We start from the raw sequence: 18,193 nt of genomic DNA on the forward strand, positions 1-18,193 counted from the left end.
AGACCACGCATAGGCCTAGATGTATTATCATATTTAGTAAAAATCTACTTTAAATTATGTAATTGATTACAATCACTTCTTGTGAGTAAATACTTTTGTTTGGACTCTTAAACGTCTGTAGGCTCTGCTAATTCTCTCTCTCTCTCTCTCTCTCTCTCTCTCTCTCTCTCTCTCTCTCTCTCTCTCTCTCTCTGACTTCCTTAACTCAGACGTCGTGCATTTATAAAATTATTCATAGCCTAATATAGCCTATTATATTATCTTATAAGCTATTAGGGCCTGTATATTTCGTTGTCTGTGTTGTTTTTATCTGTGCTTTTTTAAAAATCTGTTTTTGAAGTGCCTTGCAAACTTAGAAAAGTTCTATGACAATAGAGTTTATTATTTTCATTTTATCACCATCTTGTCATTTTGTGGGTAAAAAAGCCAGAGTTAATTTTATTTTACCTTTTGGTCTAATAGATGTATTATTATTGTTGTTGCTGTTGTTCTTTATTTTGTATGGATAGATATTTATCTCGGCGTTTTTCCTGTGTGTGTTTCTTGTTTCAAGTGGTAATTGATGCGCGCTGCGTGACCGTTTACTATTTAGGCCACTCAGTGTCAGACCTGAGCCAGAATTTATGAATGAAGATTGAATGACACAATGAGTGACGTGTTTTTCCACCTACATGAACTGTCCTCTTCTGCTGTCTGACAGTTAACCTGATGAAGGTCACAGCCTACCCAAACGTTGTAACAATTATAGCACGACCTTCGGCATAATGGACTGTCGGCATATTGTAGCCTATTCTAGTTTTTTTTTTTAATTATTATTTTTCCGTGCTTTTCACGACCCTTCTCCCGGTAGAAACATCGTCTTGACATTGTTGTAGCTGCAAATGCATGTAGTTCAAATCCATCAGAAGAGTGAACTTTCACATGATATTGAGATGCTAACATGCAGCAGCCTGTGGTAAAGAACATTTTTCTATCTTTTAACAAGCTCTAGAACTGACGTCAGCCCATTATCCCCACAACAAATGACCACAGTCCCGTTGCTGCTTTGACCTGGTGTTTACTGTTGCTATGACAACTGTAGCTACATCTGGGGGCGTAATGTCAGTAAATGCGAGTAAAATACATGCCTCGCGTATAGTGTGAATGCACTGCAGAAAACACAGGGGGGGGGATAGTAGCCTAGAGTGGCTGGCTCGAGTGGGACGGGGTGGTACAGAACAACTTCCCCTGGAGAGAATTGTCACAGGAATGCCTGTCAAATATCCAGAACTAAGTTCACTCGGTTGTAAATGCCAGCTTCCGGTGCACGAATATGAATAAACGGTTGTTTTTGGTTCGTTTTTTCGTTCCTGTTGACTAGTGATTTCATTTTTCTTATATGAAATAGAAAACGAAAATAAAAGCGTATTTTGAATCTTTGTTAAATCATATTAACACAGAAAAGGAAAAAATGCAGTGTAATTCAATATTTGTTTTTTGTTTTAAAAGGAAAATCAAATAAACCAATCGTTTTTTGTTTTTTGATTCCCACTCATGACGGAAAAATCCAATGACCAAAAGATACACGGACCGAGTGGAAAACTCTTTTTTCTATTTCCTATTTTCTATTTCCTATTTGTTTCCTTTACCCGTCCCGGAACAACAACAGAAGCAGCAGAAGCAGCAGAAGCAGACGAAGAAGAAAGCAGATGAAGAAGAAAGCAGACGAAGAAGAAAGCAGAAGGAGAAGAAAGCAGACGAAGAAGAAAGCAGAAGGAGAAGCAGGAGAAGGAGAACGAGAACAAGGAGAACCAGAAGGAGAACAAGAAGGAGAACGAAAAGGAGAAGGAGAATAAGGGGCTCGGCAAAACGCGGTTGACAGCACAAGGGTTAATAACAACATTTATCTTCCTAAATGTTTGTATTTCAGCCAGCGTTAATTCTCCAGAGCTGCAGGTTTCTCCCCCGGGACGACGGCGCAGGGCGATCACGTCTGTACTCTGGCTGCTGCTGCTCCGAGCCGGCGGCTCTTATCTCCGAAAACATCGGGTCAAATTTCTTAACAGGCGTTATTATAAACTGAGCCCAGGTTGGGGATCTTAACGGTTACTTTTACGCCTGGAAAAAATATTAAAACTTAATAAAGTGGCATATTAACAGCGCTACAGCTGAAATTAAAACAGCTTTTGGCTCTCAGCTTCCTGATTTTAGGGGTGGTGCTGAAAGTAGGGGTAGTGGGAGTATTGGGACAGGCCCCTGGGAAGATTTCAAGTGCCCTAAAATTTATCCCTTCTTTTTTAGGGGTAGTGATAGTGAGGCAGGGCTAGTGGTAGAAAGTAGGGGGTGTATTGGGATTGGGCCTTAGTCATTTTTTAGGCGTTTGTTTACAACTATTTTAATGTTCAGGCATTTGTTTACAACTATGTTAATGTTCAGGCATTTGTTTACAACTATGTTAATGTTCATAAGTTTTTTTTAAATGGAACAGTAGCTGGTAACTGCAATTTACCTCTTCAAAATAAGTTCAATGAAGTACTTAACTCTCCTGTTGTAACAGTAAAACTGAACTTGAACTTGTTTACATGACCAAAAAAGGAACTTCTTAAATACTTGCCATTTTTATTTGGAAAACATTGTTAATTCACTTTAATGTACTGTACTGTTCAACAGCTTTTTGCACAAAAAATAAAATACATTATTGGGGGAAAAAAAAAATGCTGCTGCTTCTTAACCATACATTTCACTGTAGCCGGTCACACATCTTCTACTAATCTCAATAAGACACTTAACTGCATCCTTGAAGGGGCTATAGTTGTTGTGAATGATATTTTGGTGTAGTGACATGATGTCAAAGTGGGAATTAAATTCTGTTTCAGTCCATTGTTGGGCTTCTTTAGAGGGAAAAGGATTACATCCGAAAATGGACTCCCCTTTCAAGGTGGATCCCACCTCTCGCTGATACAGGTCAGCTGCAACACCACCAACAGGCAGGAGATCCTCGTGAAGTTTGGCAGGACACCCTTCTTTAGCCAGCTCATTTGGGATTCCCTTTCCTGCAAGACAGGACAATGAATAGTGTGATTTAAGGGGTAACTGATAAGTCAGAACCTCTAAATGGCAAAAAAATGTTTTAGCTATCCATCAGCATTTTGGAGTAGTCAATATTGAATATAAACTTAATTTCATTTATTTATTGATGTATTGAGGCCCATCCTTTGAGAATCCAATTGCACTGCAAAACTATTTTATATTCAAGAAAAAAAATCTCTGGTGTCAGTATTGGCAAATACAAAAATTCATGACTTGAAAACAAAATTGTATATGTACATCTCTAGCAGAATCATACCGGGGATCCTGTGTGAATTCCATGCTGCTACAACATTTGTGAGCCCAATCCTCGCCATCTGGCAGGTCAGGTTGGATACACAATACTTTGTTAAGCTGTCCTCCATGTCCACTTCTTCCTCGTCCACCAGCTGGACCAAAGCTGTCTTCAACGGGTAGTTGACTCGTGCATTCACCTCAACCCACATCCTCTCTATTACATGGTTCTGTGTAGGTTTTAGGAATAGTGTCAGTCTGTATGCTCTAAGTTTGCATACATTCCAAGATACCAGGATTGCTTGACACACTTACCCTAGTAGCTGGTGTCTGAAGGTAAGGCTGCCTTTGAAGATTGTGTCTGTGCTCTGCCAGCATTTCCTGGATGAATAACATCAGATAGAACTCTCTCCCACAGTCAACTCTGACCTGGTCCCATAGTCCATAGGAAAGCACAGCAGGTCTGAGGATAAACCGACAGACAAACATATTACCCTTTTAACATATTTGACACTATTAACCCATAGATTCCTAAAGTGACCATTAAAAAAAAAAAAGTCACAGAAACATGTTCAGTTGTGATGATAGCAATAGTAAAAAACACTAGTTAATTTATTTTACCTGTACACTTCCTCATAAATGATGATGTTGTTCTTTATTGGCATGGTGGAGTAACTGACAACCTTCTTGCTGAATCCATCAATGGCCATTACATGGGTCACCCCAAACATAACAAGCTTTTCATTCTGATCTACATGCAGCTTGTGACCCATGTATTCAACAGTGTAGGGTATGGGGTTCAGATTTCTGGCACCGTAAAACATAAGAACTAAATATTTAAAAAATCCTTAAATTGTAGAGTACGTTTGATTGTAATGTTGGAGAAAAAAACAAACACATTACTAACTGACTTTACCTGCTGTCTTTCAGTGTGGTAGGGTTGATGAACTCTTCTCAACATTTTGCCCACTCTGCCCTCAGATGCTTTTACTCCTTTTGTGGACAGATATCCAGTCAGTCAGTGATACATAACACTGATTGTTTTCATTAAACCTCAAAACAAGCCCTCCTCTTCAATGTGCCACCCACACCGTCTGGGGCACCTTTGCCATGGCTGGCTTCAAAGTAGTTCCAGGTTCCTCTTGTAAACCCCTTCTTGGCAAAGAGGTAAAAATTACCACGCTGCTTGTACTGTGTGCAGGGCCCCTCACTAAAAAAATTAATGGTTGTCACATCCGGGCATCTCTCTCGGATCTCCCTCAGGATGGGCTCCAAGTGTTTCCATATGGCAGGTGGTCCTTTCAGTCTAGATGCCGAAATAGTGCAGAAGGACTTAGGGGCAGATGCCCCCCCCACATAGTAGACCCTAGTGTGCAAAGTGGCCTGTTGGTGCGATGCACCAAAATGGACAGCTTGTACTTCAGCACTGTACTTGCAGCCATAGTTCTCTGAGAAGTCGATATGGACTGCACATTCATTTGCAGGGAGGTTCAGCTTCAGGGCCCGTGAGAAAGCATATTGCTGCCTAATGTTGTAGAGATGGCGCCTGAACTTCTGGAGCAAAATGGCAAATTTTTCCACCAGCTCTTCTTGGGAAGATTCAAATTATTTTTTCAAAGTGATCTTTGAGGCTGCTCCAGGATTATTTTTGTGCTCTTTGTCCACAGTGGCCCACTGAAGGTAGGAGACACGACCGTTGGCTCTGTAGTGGCTTGTGAGGGAAGAGGTTTTATTGCTGCATTCCTCACATTCACCATACATACATTGCTTGCTCGTGGTGTCACATGTGATGGCTTGTGTCAGGCTCTCCAAATTGGATGTGTCGATGATGTGCATCTGGTGAAGCTTTTTGGCAATAAAGCCTAGATTTTCATGTTGTTTGCACATGCATGTTTCACGATCTGCCAATGATGGATGCACAACCCAGTAGGGGCGAAGTGTGCAGAACAGTGAGTATGAGAGATGGTAGTTGGTGTGTTCAGCCAGGAACTTCAAATGTAGGTTTTTCATTGAATCCACCAGTAATCTTTTCTGCATTTTCTTCTTTTCTTTTGTCACCGTCTGATTTTTTCCAGTTGTGATCCTGCTGACATCGTCAGGTAAAAAGAACAATCTGACCATTGCTCTCAGCGTGGCAGCAATCCCCTCATGTTTCTTCCTCTGGTACCTGCAGACGTTTTCATTTCCCAGTTTTGTCCACCTCCTCCTTGAAAATCCAAAAACCTCCTCTGCTAATCTCTGCAGCCTGTACTTCAGTATTTTGCTGGAGACTATTCCTGCAATGATTTGTCTGTCACTCTCTCTCTTCGAATGAGCGTACTTGGTACGTACTTCCTCAGCTACCGCTGTATGGAACAGGAGGGTTCTCCTTAGGGATGTGCCCTACGTTTGCCGGAGCAACTTGTTCACTTTAGATCTTGGAGATGGATTATCCTTTTTCAAACGTTGGAGCCGTTTTCTGTATTTTTCTGCTCTCTGTTCAACTTTCTTCAACTGATCTTGTAGTATCTGAAACTTCCTGCTTACTTTTGTGTTTGAAACCCTCCTTTTTTTCCTCCCAAGATCACTTTGCCTGAAAGAAAAAAGCATAGATATTGTCACTTAATCATTTCACCTGCAGCAAAATAGACATCACCAGTCATAAACCTGTGATCTGTGCTTACACTAACTTGCATTCCTCAATAACCTAAACTTTTGTCCTGACCTTGAAGTCCCAGGTTGAGGGCTGACTGGAGAATCAGGGCTGACTGGAGGGGTGTTTAATCCTTCAAGTGCCTTTTTCCTGTTATTACTCCTCTTATGAGCATTTCTCCACTTTTTTTGCTGGGCACACTGCTCTCTTGCACTGCGGTCTTTTTGCCTTTTCTTCTTCCCTGTTTCTATGTCTTTTCTCCATTTCTCTTTTTCTATATACTGCTGCCTCCTCTCTTCATCAGCATCACGCCTGGCACGGTAGCGCCTCTGCTTTTCAGCTGCGCTTAGGGATGGCCCAGATCTCTGTAGAAATCGATTTAAAATGTTTAAAATGTCTATTAACCTATTGAAAATTGTCTGAATATAATTTAAACACAGCTCAATTTATTTTGAGTTAATAATCCCATGCAATCTTAACATGCTTAGGCTACCTAGTGGAGATAAAAGGGAAAAAAGGCTATTTATATTCTGGAAAATATGGCAATACATTTAAAACATGTTGATTATGGTAAGTTATACATGCACATTTAATTTGACTATAGACGAATCCGGCGAAACCCGGAAGTCGAGCGGCCGCCATTACTGCGGTGGCGGCTCCGCTCCTCCGCTCCAGCCCATAGACATATATATGTATGGATCTATTACTCCGCTCCCTGCCAGGCTCTCTTAATGTATTTGTATCATCGGAACACTCCTGTCCCGTCACATGCATTTGTTTTGATAGTGAATGAAGACGGGAGGGACTTTCAAAACTACTTTTCTGTTTCACCAAGTGAACAGACGGAACGCAAAAAAAGATGTTAAACTGCTGGAAAGGAACTGGAATTTACCTGGATACCTTAAACAAGGAAGCCAGGGAGCGGTATATGGAGAAAATAATGATTATTAACGGTTTGGGTTCATATGAAATCACTACTAAAGAATGAAGCTCCGATGAGGATTTACTGCCGCAGTTCTGCACAACCACGTCTTACTACCTTGTTTAGTGTTTGGCAGCTGCTTTGGTAAATGTTTGACTCGCCATGTGTTTCAATAAATTAGTATAATATAACAACATACAGTACATCTTTTTTATTACTCTTACTTCTCTTTTCTTTTTTTTTATGCTGAAGAGGCTCCGAGGCGTGAGCAATATTTTTCTTTTCCTCGTGAGATTATTTTTTTCTTCTGCAGCTACAAATAGAGTTGATATTTTTTCCTCAACAAACTAGTTTTATCTGCAGATTGGGGTTATGTATGTATGTATTCTGTATCATCCGGAGCTGAGATAGTTCTGCCCTTCAATTAGAGACCTGTAATTGCGTTTTTTTTCGTCATCGGACGCCAGGCGATCAATAAAATATTCTTGGATACCTAAAATAAAACAAAACATAAACAGGTAATATTTAATTGTGCAGACGTGCCTCGTAAGGAGAGGAGGTGGAGAGAGCTATATTACAGTGTTTAATCATACACTCCCTTATCTCCCTATTCCTCTATTCTTTCTTGCATATCGCTCAAACAAATCATTATTCATAAATTAACATCAGCATTAATTTAAGATACCTTCATTATTTATGGAAGGCCACTGTCTAACATCATCAATCCAGCTATAATGATGCTGTAGAGCGTCAGGTTACAATAACAGCGCTGCGGTGGCAGATTGACACCTGCCACCGCAGCGATGGCGCCGCCGCAAGATGGCGGCGCACACAAACCGGTCGCCGGATTCGTGTATAGATAATATATTGTTTCTTATGAGTGAACTGAAGGAAATGCAACCCTGTTACTGTAGTGCCATCCTGTTATTCTAACTACAGTAACAGGGTTGCAAGTAACAGGGTTGCAAATTAATGCTGAAGTTAGCTTTTCCGCAGAAATAGATGCTAGCTGTGGGACGTAATGTTACCTTCAAGCAAAAAGACAAACTTAGTTATATAAATAGATGAAAAAAACTTTGAAATTAATTTATCTTATTCTGATAATATGAGCAACAGTGTTGCGTTGGTTAGAGTGACACACTCAATCAAGGCTGACAAGATTGGAACATTTTTAAAAATAGATGAGAGGACTCACCTTTTGTCTACCCATGGTGCTACCAGAGGCCTTGATGCTATAATTTCCTGTGTATCATGTGACTCAGTGTTTTTCCACTTCCTCTGCCAGGCTCAAAAGCCTTCGGTAACAAAGTTGCGTGCAAATTGTGGGACACAACTTCAGTGCATAATTACTATTATTTAAAATATGTTGATGATTAAACAAATTGTTTAAACAATTACAATAGACATATATAAACAATATTATACCAAAAAGAGTATATTTAAAACTAATTTTAACTGTTATATTTGACATGCAAGTTGTTGATCAGGAAGGTGGGACAAGAGAAAAATGCCATTTTATGGGGTGCTCAATAGCTATTTCGTATTTTAAATAATATTTTAGAACAACTTTTTCTATAACTATATTTACACTTTGTCGCAGGACATGTATAGTTTACACAACAAATGCATATTTTTGAATTTTGTGCATTGATTATTTGAAATTTCATGGGTGGGACAGAAAATGTCCTCCAATTCTGGAAAGCAAGACTGAAAACACTTTTGGAAATTTTAACACCAAGTCACCAGAGTTTTCAGACAGAGGAACAGCAATAACCTCAGGATTAATGAGCATTTTACCACCATCTAAATAATTTCCCAAGAGAAGAGTGACACCTTCGATTGGGAGTTGCGCACGGAGCCCCACTTTAACACACCCTTTACAAGGATCTGAATACGTACTCACAGATCTGATTACACACACACAGATTGAGATACACATTTGCAAATAATATTGCTAACAATAACAATAACAGTGTTTGCAATTGCAATTTAATCTGCCTTAGTTTGCTTTCTTTAACTAGATTATGTCCATAACCCAGATGGAGCTTCTTAGTACAAGATCAAAGTCATTACGGAGATCTGGGTAGTTTTGGTAGTTGGTTGGTAACATCAAATAGCACCCACATGTATGTGAAGTTGACACTGGAACGCAGACATCTCTATGAATTGAACACTGATGGGGTCTCCAAACTTCTGCCCCAGTGCAGAAGCGGAGGAATGATTTCAAAGTAGTGTTGTATGATTCTCCTATGTACCTCTTCAAATGTCTTGCCACAGTGTTCTGAAGAGAACTCAAATGTTCTGGGAATTTCAGAAGTTCCTGCACTTGTTTTGGTGTTGGTACGCATTCCTCCACTATCTCAACAAGCAACTGTGGATACAACGTGTCTGATAAAGCTTTCAGGATGGGCTTCCAGCATTCAATAACAAACATTGGTGTCTGGGTTAGGGTTTTGTGTGCCAACTGTGATATTAATCCAGCAATTGTGTCTTCAGAGGCAAGGTAGTGGCAGTCATGTGCATCCAGCACATCATTCAAGTCATCTTTTTCAACAGATTCCAGTGCAGACTCAATAATTTCCCTCTCTTCTTTTGAGACATACTGCAAGAAGTTTTCGGTCAAACTGCTGTAACTTCTACCATAGAGAATGTCTTTCAAAAATGGAAGAGGGAGAAGCAGTGGAAAATAACCTATCACAATGATTCTTGCAACTGCCTGCCATTCCTGGAGGTCATATTCATGCCGAAGTCATGAATATGTAGCCATGTCGAGTCATGTCAAGCTTTGTGGCCTCATCCATCAGACTCATAAATAGCTGATTTACCTATTTATTTTTTGTACCTGCTTTTAAACATATTTTTTAAATAATTGCCTTTAATGTATTTATTATGCACTTAATGGAGTATTTTTATTCCTTTGTTCTCTCTTATTTTATCTATGTTATGGTTTACAGCATCTAAGTCTAAGCAGTACTTGTGATTGCCCAATGGATGTAGCTTTAGGTTGATTGTGTGGTTTGTTTTTGTATTGTCCTGTCACTTATGTTAACTGTACACGCACTGATGCTGATGCTTTTACACAAACGAAGTTCCTAACGGATGAATAAAGTTATTTGATTTGAAGGTACGACGTCTTCACTTCAGTACCTAATGTTCATTTGTTGTAGAATTCTCCCCCGAATTCTAAGAGGCAGAGTCACGTAGAACACCTGAGCCTTCCCCCTGTTCGATTTGCCCATTGGGAAGTTTTCTTCGGATCTGTACATCTTTCTTCAACATATCTGGATCAATAAATGCTGTCAAGAGGTCGGCAAGGCAGTTACCCCTTTGCATGGCAAAGTGTCATCCAGATTAAATTTACTGAGTGAGTCCTTATTGGACATCATGCTACTTTTTTTGTTGTTGTTTGTTGTTGTTACAATCCAAAATGACATACCTTTGCAAGAACTCCAGGGTGGAAGCAAGCTCAGATGGGTAGTGAATGTTGAAGGTGTAGTAGCCGCCGAACATCGAACATATTGATGACACAAAAGAAGGGATGTTCTCTTGAACAATTGTCCTGTCACTCAGCATGAATTGGGTGGAACTGAAGCAGGATCGCCCCAAAAAAAAAAAGAAAAAGAGGGAAATGCACAGGATTTAGTTCCCAACAAGAACAAGCACCATGAATTCATTCAACATAAAAACAGAAAACAGACCAACAAATAGTAAACTTACCACAGACAATGATGGTAGGAGTTGAGCTCGTTGACATGGACTTCCCCTGCCAGAGAGGTGTCCTCCACATTACAAAGTATCATATCTTCCTTTCCTTCAAAATAGGCCATCAGCAGCAGGACCATTTCTTTTACATCTTCAGAGCAGCCGCTCCGCTCAGCATCTCTCAACATTTTCACCCTTGTTACAGCCTGCGGGAACTTCTTGCTTTTACTCATGTAGTTCAGGAGCCGTTTCCCCTTCAGGTCCACGTTTTGTATGAAAGTTTCTTTAAGTGCTATTCCTGTGAACTCCTTAAAATGCACACTCATGCCAACTTCACTAAACAAAAAAGGCCAGTCTTCTTCTCCTCTTTACCACTTCAGCAGAAGATAGAATGGTAGCATTTGCTCTGAACAATACAGCCACACCTGCACTGATGTTGCCACCATACCCGAGGATAGAGGAGCCTCCCACCATGAACCCCAATCTGTCTCATCTGCTGGACTTGTATGTGTCCTGCAAAAAGTATTTTCTGAGAGGAGACCTCTGAAATTAAAGCCCTCTTACCGCTGTCCCTCCCACCATTAATGTTCAAAGAACATTAATGTAATGGTTTTTAAAAAACATCTTAAAAAAAGTATGTTGGCTGAATACCATTAAAGTAACAATTAGCAGTCAGTTAGGTTTTTACTAGAGTTTTGATTTCATAACATGTAGAATTCTCGTTTTGTTTTGATCTCATGGATACCATGTTTAATTTTAATCTGTTTTGACTTCTAAACATGTTCTAGTCAATAGTCTAAACCAAGCTTTGATTGTGTGTTATCTTTAATTGTACCTAGTGATGATTTTTAGAACAGTGTTCTTGTAACATCTGACATTGTTTTATTTTGATTTTATTTTCAATGTTTTGTGCATGTACATTATTTTCATTGTTTTGTGCATCTACGGAGTAGGATGGGGTTGTGTGGTGGGAGGTGGATGGGTGGGTCGGGATTTTGGAGTGCTTAGTATAGTCCAAGCTCATTCAGTTTAGCTCTATTCACGTAGTAATGTAGGAATTTTATATATGTTACATTTATATGTATTTTATGTGTAGACCCCAGGAAGACTAGCTGTTACCATGGGTGACAGCTAATGGGGATCTTAATAAAAAATAAAACAATAAAGACCCTACTTTAAGGCTCTGCATAAAAAGGTCAGATAGGAGAGACAGACAGAATGAAACAAATACAAGACAGTAAATAGAGGAAAACACTGTGTTATTCATGATCATTTATTTCATTTCATTTCATTTTTGATTTATTCCGATCATGGAAATATGCAAACAGAAAAAACAAAAAACAATCAAGTAAAATAACAACAACACAATCATCAACTAAAGCATTTTCCATAACCAGAAAGGAGCAGGAAGAAGAAAATCTTATTATACCTGCCCCTCCCTCAAAACAAAATTGAACAATAATAACAGATGGTCTGCACAATTACAATTACTCAGTTAACATCACAAAGAAAGGAAAACCGAAAAATCAAAGGTAGATTGTCTGTCTCCATACCCATATATTATAAATCGTAACTATTTAATCGATACATTGCTATTTACATTTTTTTTTAACTGAAATATGTTTATACAGCCCTTTAAATTATCATGTAATGAATTCCAACAACAGAAACAATCATCTGCTTTAAAGTTGTTTGGGCAAGTAGATGTTTAAAATTAAAATTTCTTCAAATATCTTCATTATTTGAACTGAAAGTAAACATGTATTGTAAATTTTCTGGTAATGCTTTACATTTAGCTGTGTACATGATTGTGAGTGTCTGTAACTTAACCAAGTCATCGAGTTTCAGTAATCTTGATTCAATAAATAATCTGTTGGTGTGTTCTCTGTAATGCATATTGTAAATACAACAAATACAACACAATAAGTTAAATAAGGCAAAATTAATGAACAATATAACGTTCTCATTACTGTATGATTTAACACAAACTTAGCCTTATTCAAAACAAAAATATGTTTGCACACTTTTGATTTTACATGAGCTATATAAGCTTTCCATGTTAATTTCTCATCTATAATAACACCTAAAAACCTAAATTGTGATACTTTATCAATTAAAACTCCTTCTAAAGTAAGTGATATATTTGTCTGTGTTCTTGAATGGTCAAAAATCATAAATTTAGTTTTTTTCAAATTTAAAGACAACTTATTCTCATCAAACCATTAAATCATGACCTGAACAAAAAAAAGTTGTATCATCTGCAAATAACACAAACTTTAATAATTTTGACACTTCACATATTAGTCGGCTGCATTTATGACTTGACCCCAAAAAAATTCTAACAAAAGGTTTTTCCAGTGGATTATTGTAGTACTAGGTGTACTTAATGACATCCTAAAAGTCTACCAAAATCTGACCAGCAGAAAGGTGTATTTTTCAAGAGGGCGACCAAGGTGGCCAAGAAATCCCAGGTGAATAGTAAAATGTTTACAGTTTTTTTCAATTGTTTACACGCTATTTTGAAAACTGGGTTCTTTTTTTCAAAATATAATCACAATTGTCCAAACACAACACTCAATTTGTATAAGTCCTAGATTGTTTGCAAAATGACACACTTTAGTCAAAACATACACACTTCAGTCAAAACATACACACTTCAGTCAAAACATATACACATATTTGTGAAAATGTTATTCGTTTTCATTTAACCAACACAGTCCTCAATGATCAGACATTATTGCAGCCAGTTTCACACTGCTGTGATAAATAAAAAACACATTTGTAAAAAAACTAATTTTAAGAAATAGCATGTGCTAGATTTGCCAGACATTGTTATGTAAGGGATAATTTAGATGTCAAAAAAAATAGTGACAAACCCACAACATTCTTCATGATTAGTTTGAGATATAGGGAAAATGTACACAAATAGGCCTACTATAAACTTACCAAGCACTGCACAACACTGATGCTGCAGACTGAATATTTCAAGTATTTATTCCAATGCTTACAGTATTTCTTACCATAATCAGTTAAAGTAATCAACCAACAATGAAATCAATGAAACAAATACAATCCGTAAACAAATAAAAATTACTGCATGAAGTACATACACTTTGACTCTGAAAAAAAAAAAAACTACTGCAAAAGCAAAAAGAATACTGTAACTATTCATCATCTCTCCGTCTGGCTGGATGAGGCCATAAGATTTCATCCACATCACAGGCTATGTCTTCATTGGCAAGGCACCGTTGGAAGAATCGCATTGTGTGACGAATCCACTCCTGCACAGAAGCTGCTTCGATATCATCACAGGCCTGCTCCATGGCCTGAATGAGAGGCAAACGATCATAGGGCCGCAGGTCGTACACCTTCCACCGCCATGCTGAAAAAAAACTCTTATATTGGATTCAGGAAGTATAGCAAGATTCAGTTTCAATGTACAGTGTGGTTAGCTTACCTGTTTTCTCGACGAAATGTCCGAATTACTGACGCAACAGTATTTTTGCTGGGATTAGGTTGAACTCTTTGTCCAGCTTCCATCAGTGTCAGTCCATGGTTGATGACATGGTCAATAAGTGTTGCACGGATTTCAAGAGTCAAATTTGGTCCTCGTCTTCTTTGTTCAGGTTCTATCAACTCTTCAAGTCCTTCTTCTCCTCTTCCTCTACCTGGGCCTCCTCCTCTACCTCCTTCTTCTCTTCTTCCTCTGCCTGGGCCTCTTCCTCTACCTCCTTCATCTCCTCTTTGAGCTCCCCCTCTCATTCTCACTCTTCTTCTTCTTCTTCTTATAGCTCCTTCCATTTTTGTTGAAGACAACTCACCTGCTGCCTTTTATAGCACACCTGAGTGCTGCGTTTTCAAATAAGCAGATGTGTGCTTCCACACCTGGTGGATGTGATTATCCAATTTGTTCATGAGTGTGGTCATTGGCAATCCAGGGCTTTGTAATGACAAGAAAGTAACCTCACAATCCTTATCTGTGTCTAAGGTGTGAAAATGTGTGTAGAGTTTTACAAATCACTGTGTGTAATGTTTTGCAAAAAGGGTGAAGCAGACATTGTGTGTAATGTTGTGCAAATCTGTGGAGATGTTTTGCTCCTTGGAGTAGAATTTCGCAAATTGTGTGGAAATTTTTATTTTAGTGTGTAAACAATCGTAAAAAACTGTAACAAACAGATATCATCATGAAACTTCCCCAGTTAATTACTTACATGAAGACAAAAAATAATTGTATTGGAAGTTTTTTGAAATTGTATGTGTAACTATGCAAATTAGGCGTATCTCATTGAATATGCGCCAATTCGCATAAAATAACCATTGCTCCTTATTCTTTAACAGAGGCAAGCATTTTTGGTGCCAAACCCCATGTTTTTTGATAAAAGCATCTAATTAGAATATTTAAATTATAGTGACATTATTAGCCATGCAAATTTAACATTTAATAAAACGGTTATGAAATCGCCGCCGGGGGGGGGGGGCCTCGCAGGCGGTGGGTTGCCTCCCTCCTACTTCTCCCCTCTGTGGGGTTGCCGGTGGCCTGGGTTCCGGGCTCTTCCGTGACGGCCTCTGGTCTCGCGGGTGGCGGGGTTGCTCCCCCCCCTCCCCCACTATAGATACACTTCAGGTGGAGCTTTGTTTGGTTTATTACACACACACACACACACACAAATCTTTTTTTTCATTGTTTTTATGTTTTTAAGTTCGCTGCAGTTGTTTCTTGTTTATCTTGTATGTTTTTTTATTTTTGTTTTGTTTTTTCCTTTCACAGTTCGTCGTCACACCCCTTCTCCCATAAAGGTTGATTCTGTAGATTCTCACAGTTTTCAACTTGACATGGTCCACAAGCAGGCATGCATGGTAGTCCATATGCTCTGCAACTGCACCGTTGTGTTCGGCAGGCGGTTTTGCAATTACAGTGGACCATCTGCAGGAGGCTTTCTGGGGCAGCAGTCTTATTGGTCATAACTGGCAGGAAGATATTGCCCTCCAGTTTCCACCCCCAATCCACTGGGTTCATGTCACTCTCCTTTTCCATCCACACCATGATCTGGAAATAAACTCTTTGACAATGGTATTTAGTCGAGGACTCTGTAGGAGGGAGACGTTCTGGAGTAACAAATGACTTAGCAGAAACAATTTTCTTGCTAAATAGGTTGTAGCGCAAAGAAGCAAGTGAATCAGTACTCTTGCTGCCAAAAAACACTGCCATTGCCTTGCTCCCATGGTCCTCGATAACATTCCTTGCCTGATTTGGGAGCAGAAACACATTTGCACAGGACTGGATGGTTGATTCACGTTTCACAAGTTTCTGGAATGCTGACTGTTTCCCGACACTAAAGATGCAGGAAGTTGTATCACATCCTGTGAAAGCATGAATAAAGAGCAACTGGGAACACAACCCACTACCCAAGACTTGTTTCATTTATCTGATGTTGTACACTTTACTAGCTTTGGACTTATCTGAACGAAAATAGAGGTCTCTATTGTTTGTCTCAGCATTGTAGAGCAGAAGAATAAGCAAGTATGTATCTTCTCCTATCAAGGTTGTGGTCTGATGTTCTGATGCTTTTACTGCAGTTTTGACTATGTCAACATCTGCATCACCTGATGCATTGATAACACTGCAGCCCTTCTTCTCCAGCTCCTCAGTCATAAGATTGATAAATCCTTGTTTATTGCAAGATCTGGAAAGGAAATCCTCCTTTCTGTCCAAAAACTCAGTCTTTGCATTAAAGCTAACGATCGGGTGGGTGTTTTCTCCACGTCTCAGATGAGTATTATCTTTGATGGAAGGACGTTCACTATAACCATCAAAAACTACAGTTGCTTTACCATAATGGCGTGTGGTAAAGTCTGCGTATGACTGTGCAATGGTACCGTAACTGTCATCCCTTTTCCGTGCCAGGCGGTGAACCAGGGAACCACCGTCAAGGACATAATGCTCAGTTGGTGGGACAGTATTGAGGACAGTTTTGTTTGATCCCTTGCTTGGGAACTCAGTGACTGCCTGTGCTAGTTGGGGCTTGTTGGCTTTACGGAAGATGTCTTTGTCTTCAAACAGGGCTGCAGGGAATGAGCAGAGCTCATAGCTCATTACATCTTCCAGTTTTCGACATCATCAAAAATCGTTGGAACAACAGAGCAGGATCAATGCTTCGGCCTTGGGCATTTTTGATGGTGGAATCATCTGCAAGGGTTTTTACGCGATCCTTCCGTTTGAACGAGATTCCGAAAACATGTTTTCCAACCATTTTTTTAAGGATCTCATTCCCAACATTCTCAAAGTCATGCACATTCACATCCTCTTTGGCAACAACACCAGTAACGATGTTCCTTAGAGATGGGTCAGGAGAGAATGGCGTGCAAGAGGAAAGTTTCTCCTTGATCTTTTCCAAATCTACGTAATCTCGTTTCATCCTTGCTTCTGTTGATTCTCGGTGTTGCTCGCTGGTTGTGTAGGTGAGGTCATTGAACTGCTGCATGGAGTTGTTGTACTCAGATGTGATGGGAATGGACATAGTCCACAGTGCTCGCATTTCCTCAGTCATTCCACTTCCGTGGGTCAAGCCTCCAGTACCCTTCAGGGACCGCATCAAGGTCTGCTCAATGACAAGGTCTGAGCTAAGGCCTGCCCAGAACTGGTTGCTGCGGCGGATCACATGAAAGCCCCTGGAAAATTTGGCATATACATCAGGGTGTCTGATCTCGAGTTGGCAAAATCTCCTGTATAAATTTGTATCTGATAGGTGAGTAAGGTCAAACAATAATTTTTAACCTAGCTTTATCCAATGTTAAGATATATGTTCCTTTATGCGAATTGGCACATATTCAATGAGATACACCTAATTTGCATAGTTACACATACAATTTCAAAAAACTTCCAATGCAATTTTTTTTCGTCTTCACGTAAGTAATTAACTGGGGAAGTTTCATGATGATATCTGTTTGTTAAAATGTTTACCCTATTCACCTGGGATTTCTTGGCCACCTTGGTCGCCATCTTGAAAAATACACCTTTCTGGTGGTCAGATTTTGGTAGACTTTTAGGATGTCATTAAGTACACCTACTGTAGTACTACAATAATCCACTGAAAAACCTTTTTTCTTTAGAATTTTTTTGGGGTATGATGGTTTTTTTTCATATATGCAGCCATTCATGTATATCATTCATGTATAAATTAAAAAGTTTATGTCCCAAAACAGAGCCCTGTGGGACTCCACAAGCAATGTTCATATAATTAGATGTATTAACAAAAAAATGCACATACTGTTTCCTATTGTCGAAATAGCTTTGTACCTACTTTAAAACCATGCCCCTCATCCATATGTATGAGGAGAGATGAGGGGAGAGAGACCTTTGACCTTTAACCATCCCTTTATTGGTCCAGATCACAATAAACAATCAAAGCCAAATTAAAAGAACAGAAACACAGAGAATCACCCTATGTTTTTTGTGTGGTCGTACATCAGAACTTTAAAGTTAGCACATCCTCAGCGACACAACATAAAACGTTCCCCCTCTCCCCACACAGAAACAAACTCATCTAAGCGTGCCAGCATTTTGTAGTAGGCAAACTCGACTCTCAGCCGTGCAGACACCAGCCCTTTGAACATTGGCTCCACATCTACTGAGCCAC

This window comes from Cololabis saira, chromosome 20 (genome assembly GCF_033807715.1).
Source record: "Cololabis saira isolate AMF1-May2022 chromosome 20, fColSai1.1, whole genome shotgun sequence".
Lineage (NCBI taxonomy): Eukaryota > Metazoa > Chordata > Actinopteri > Beloniformes > Belonidae > Cololabis > Cololabis saira.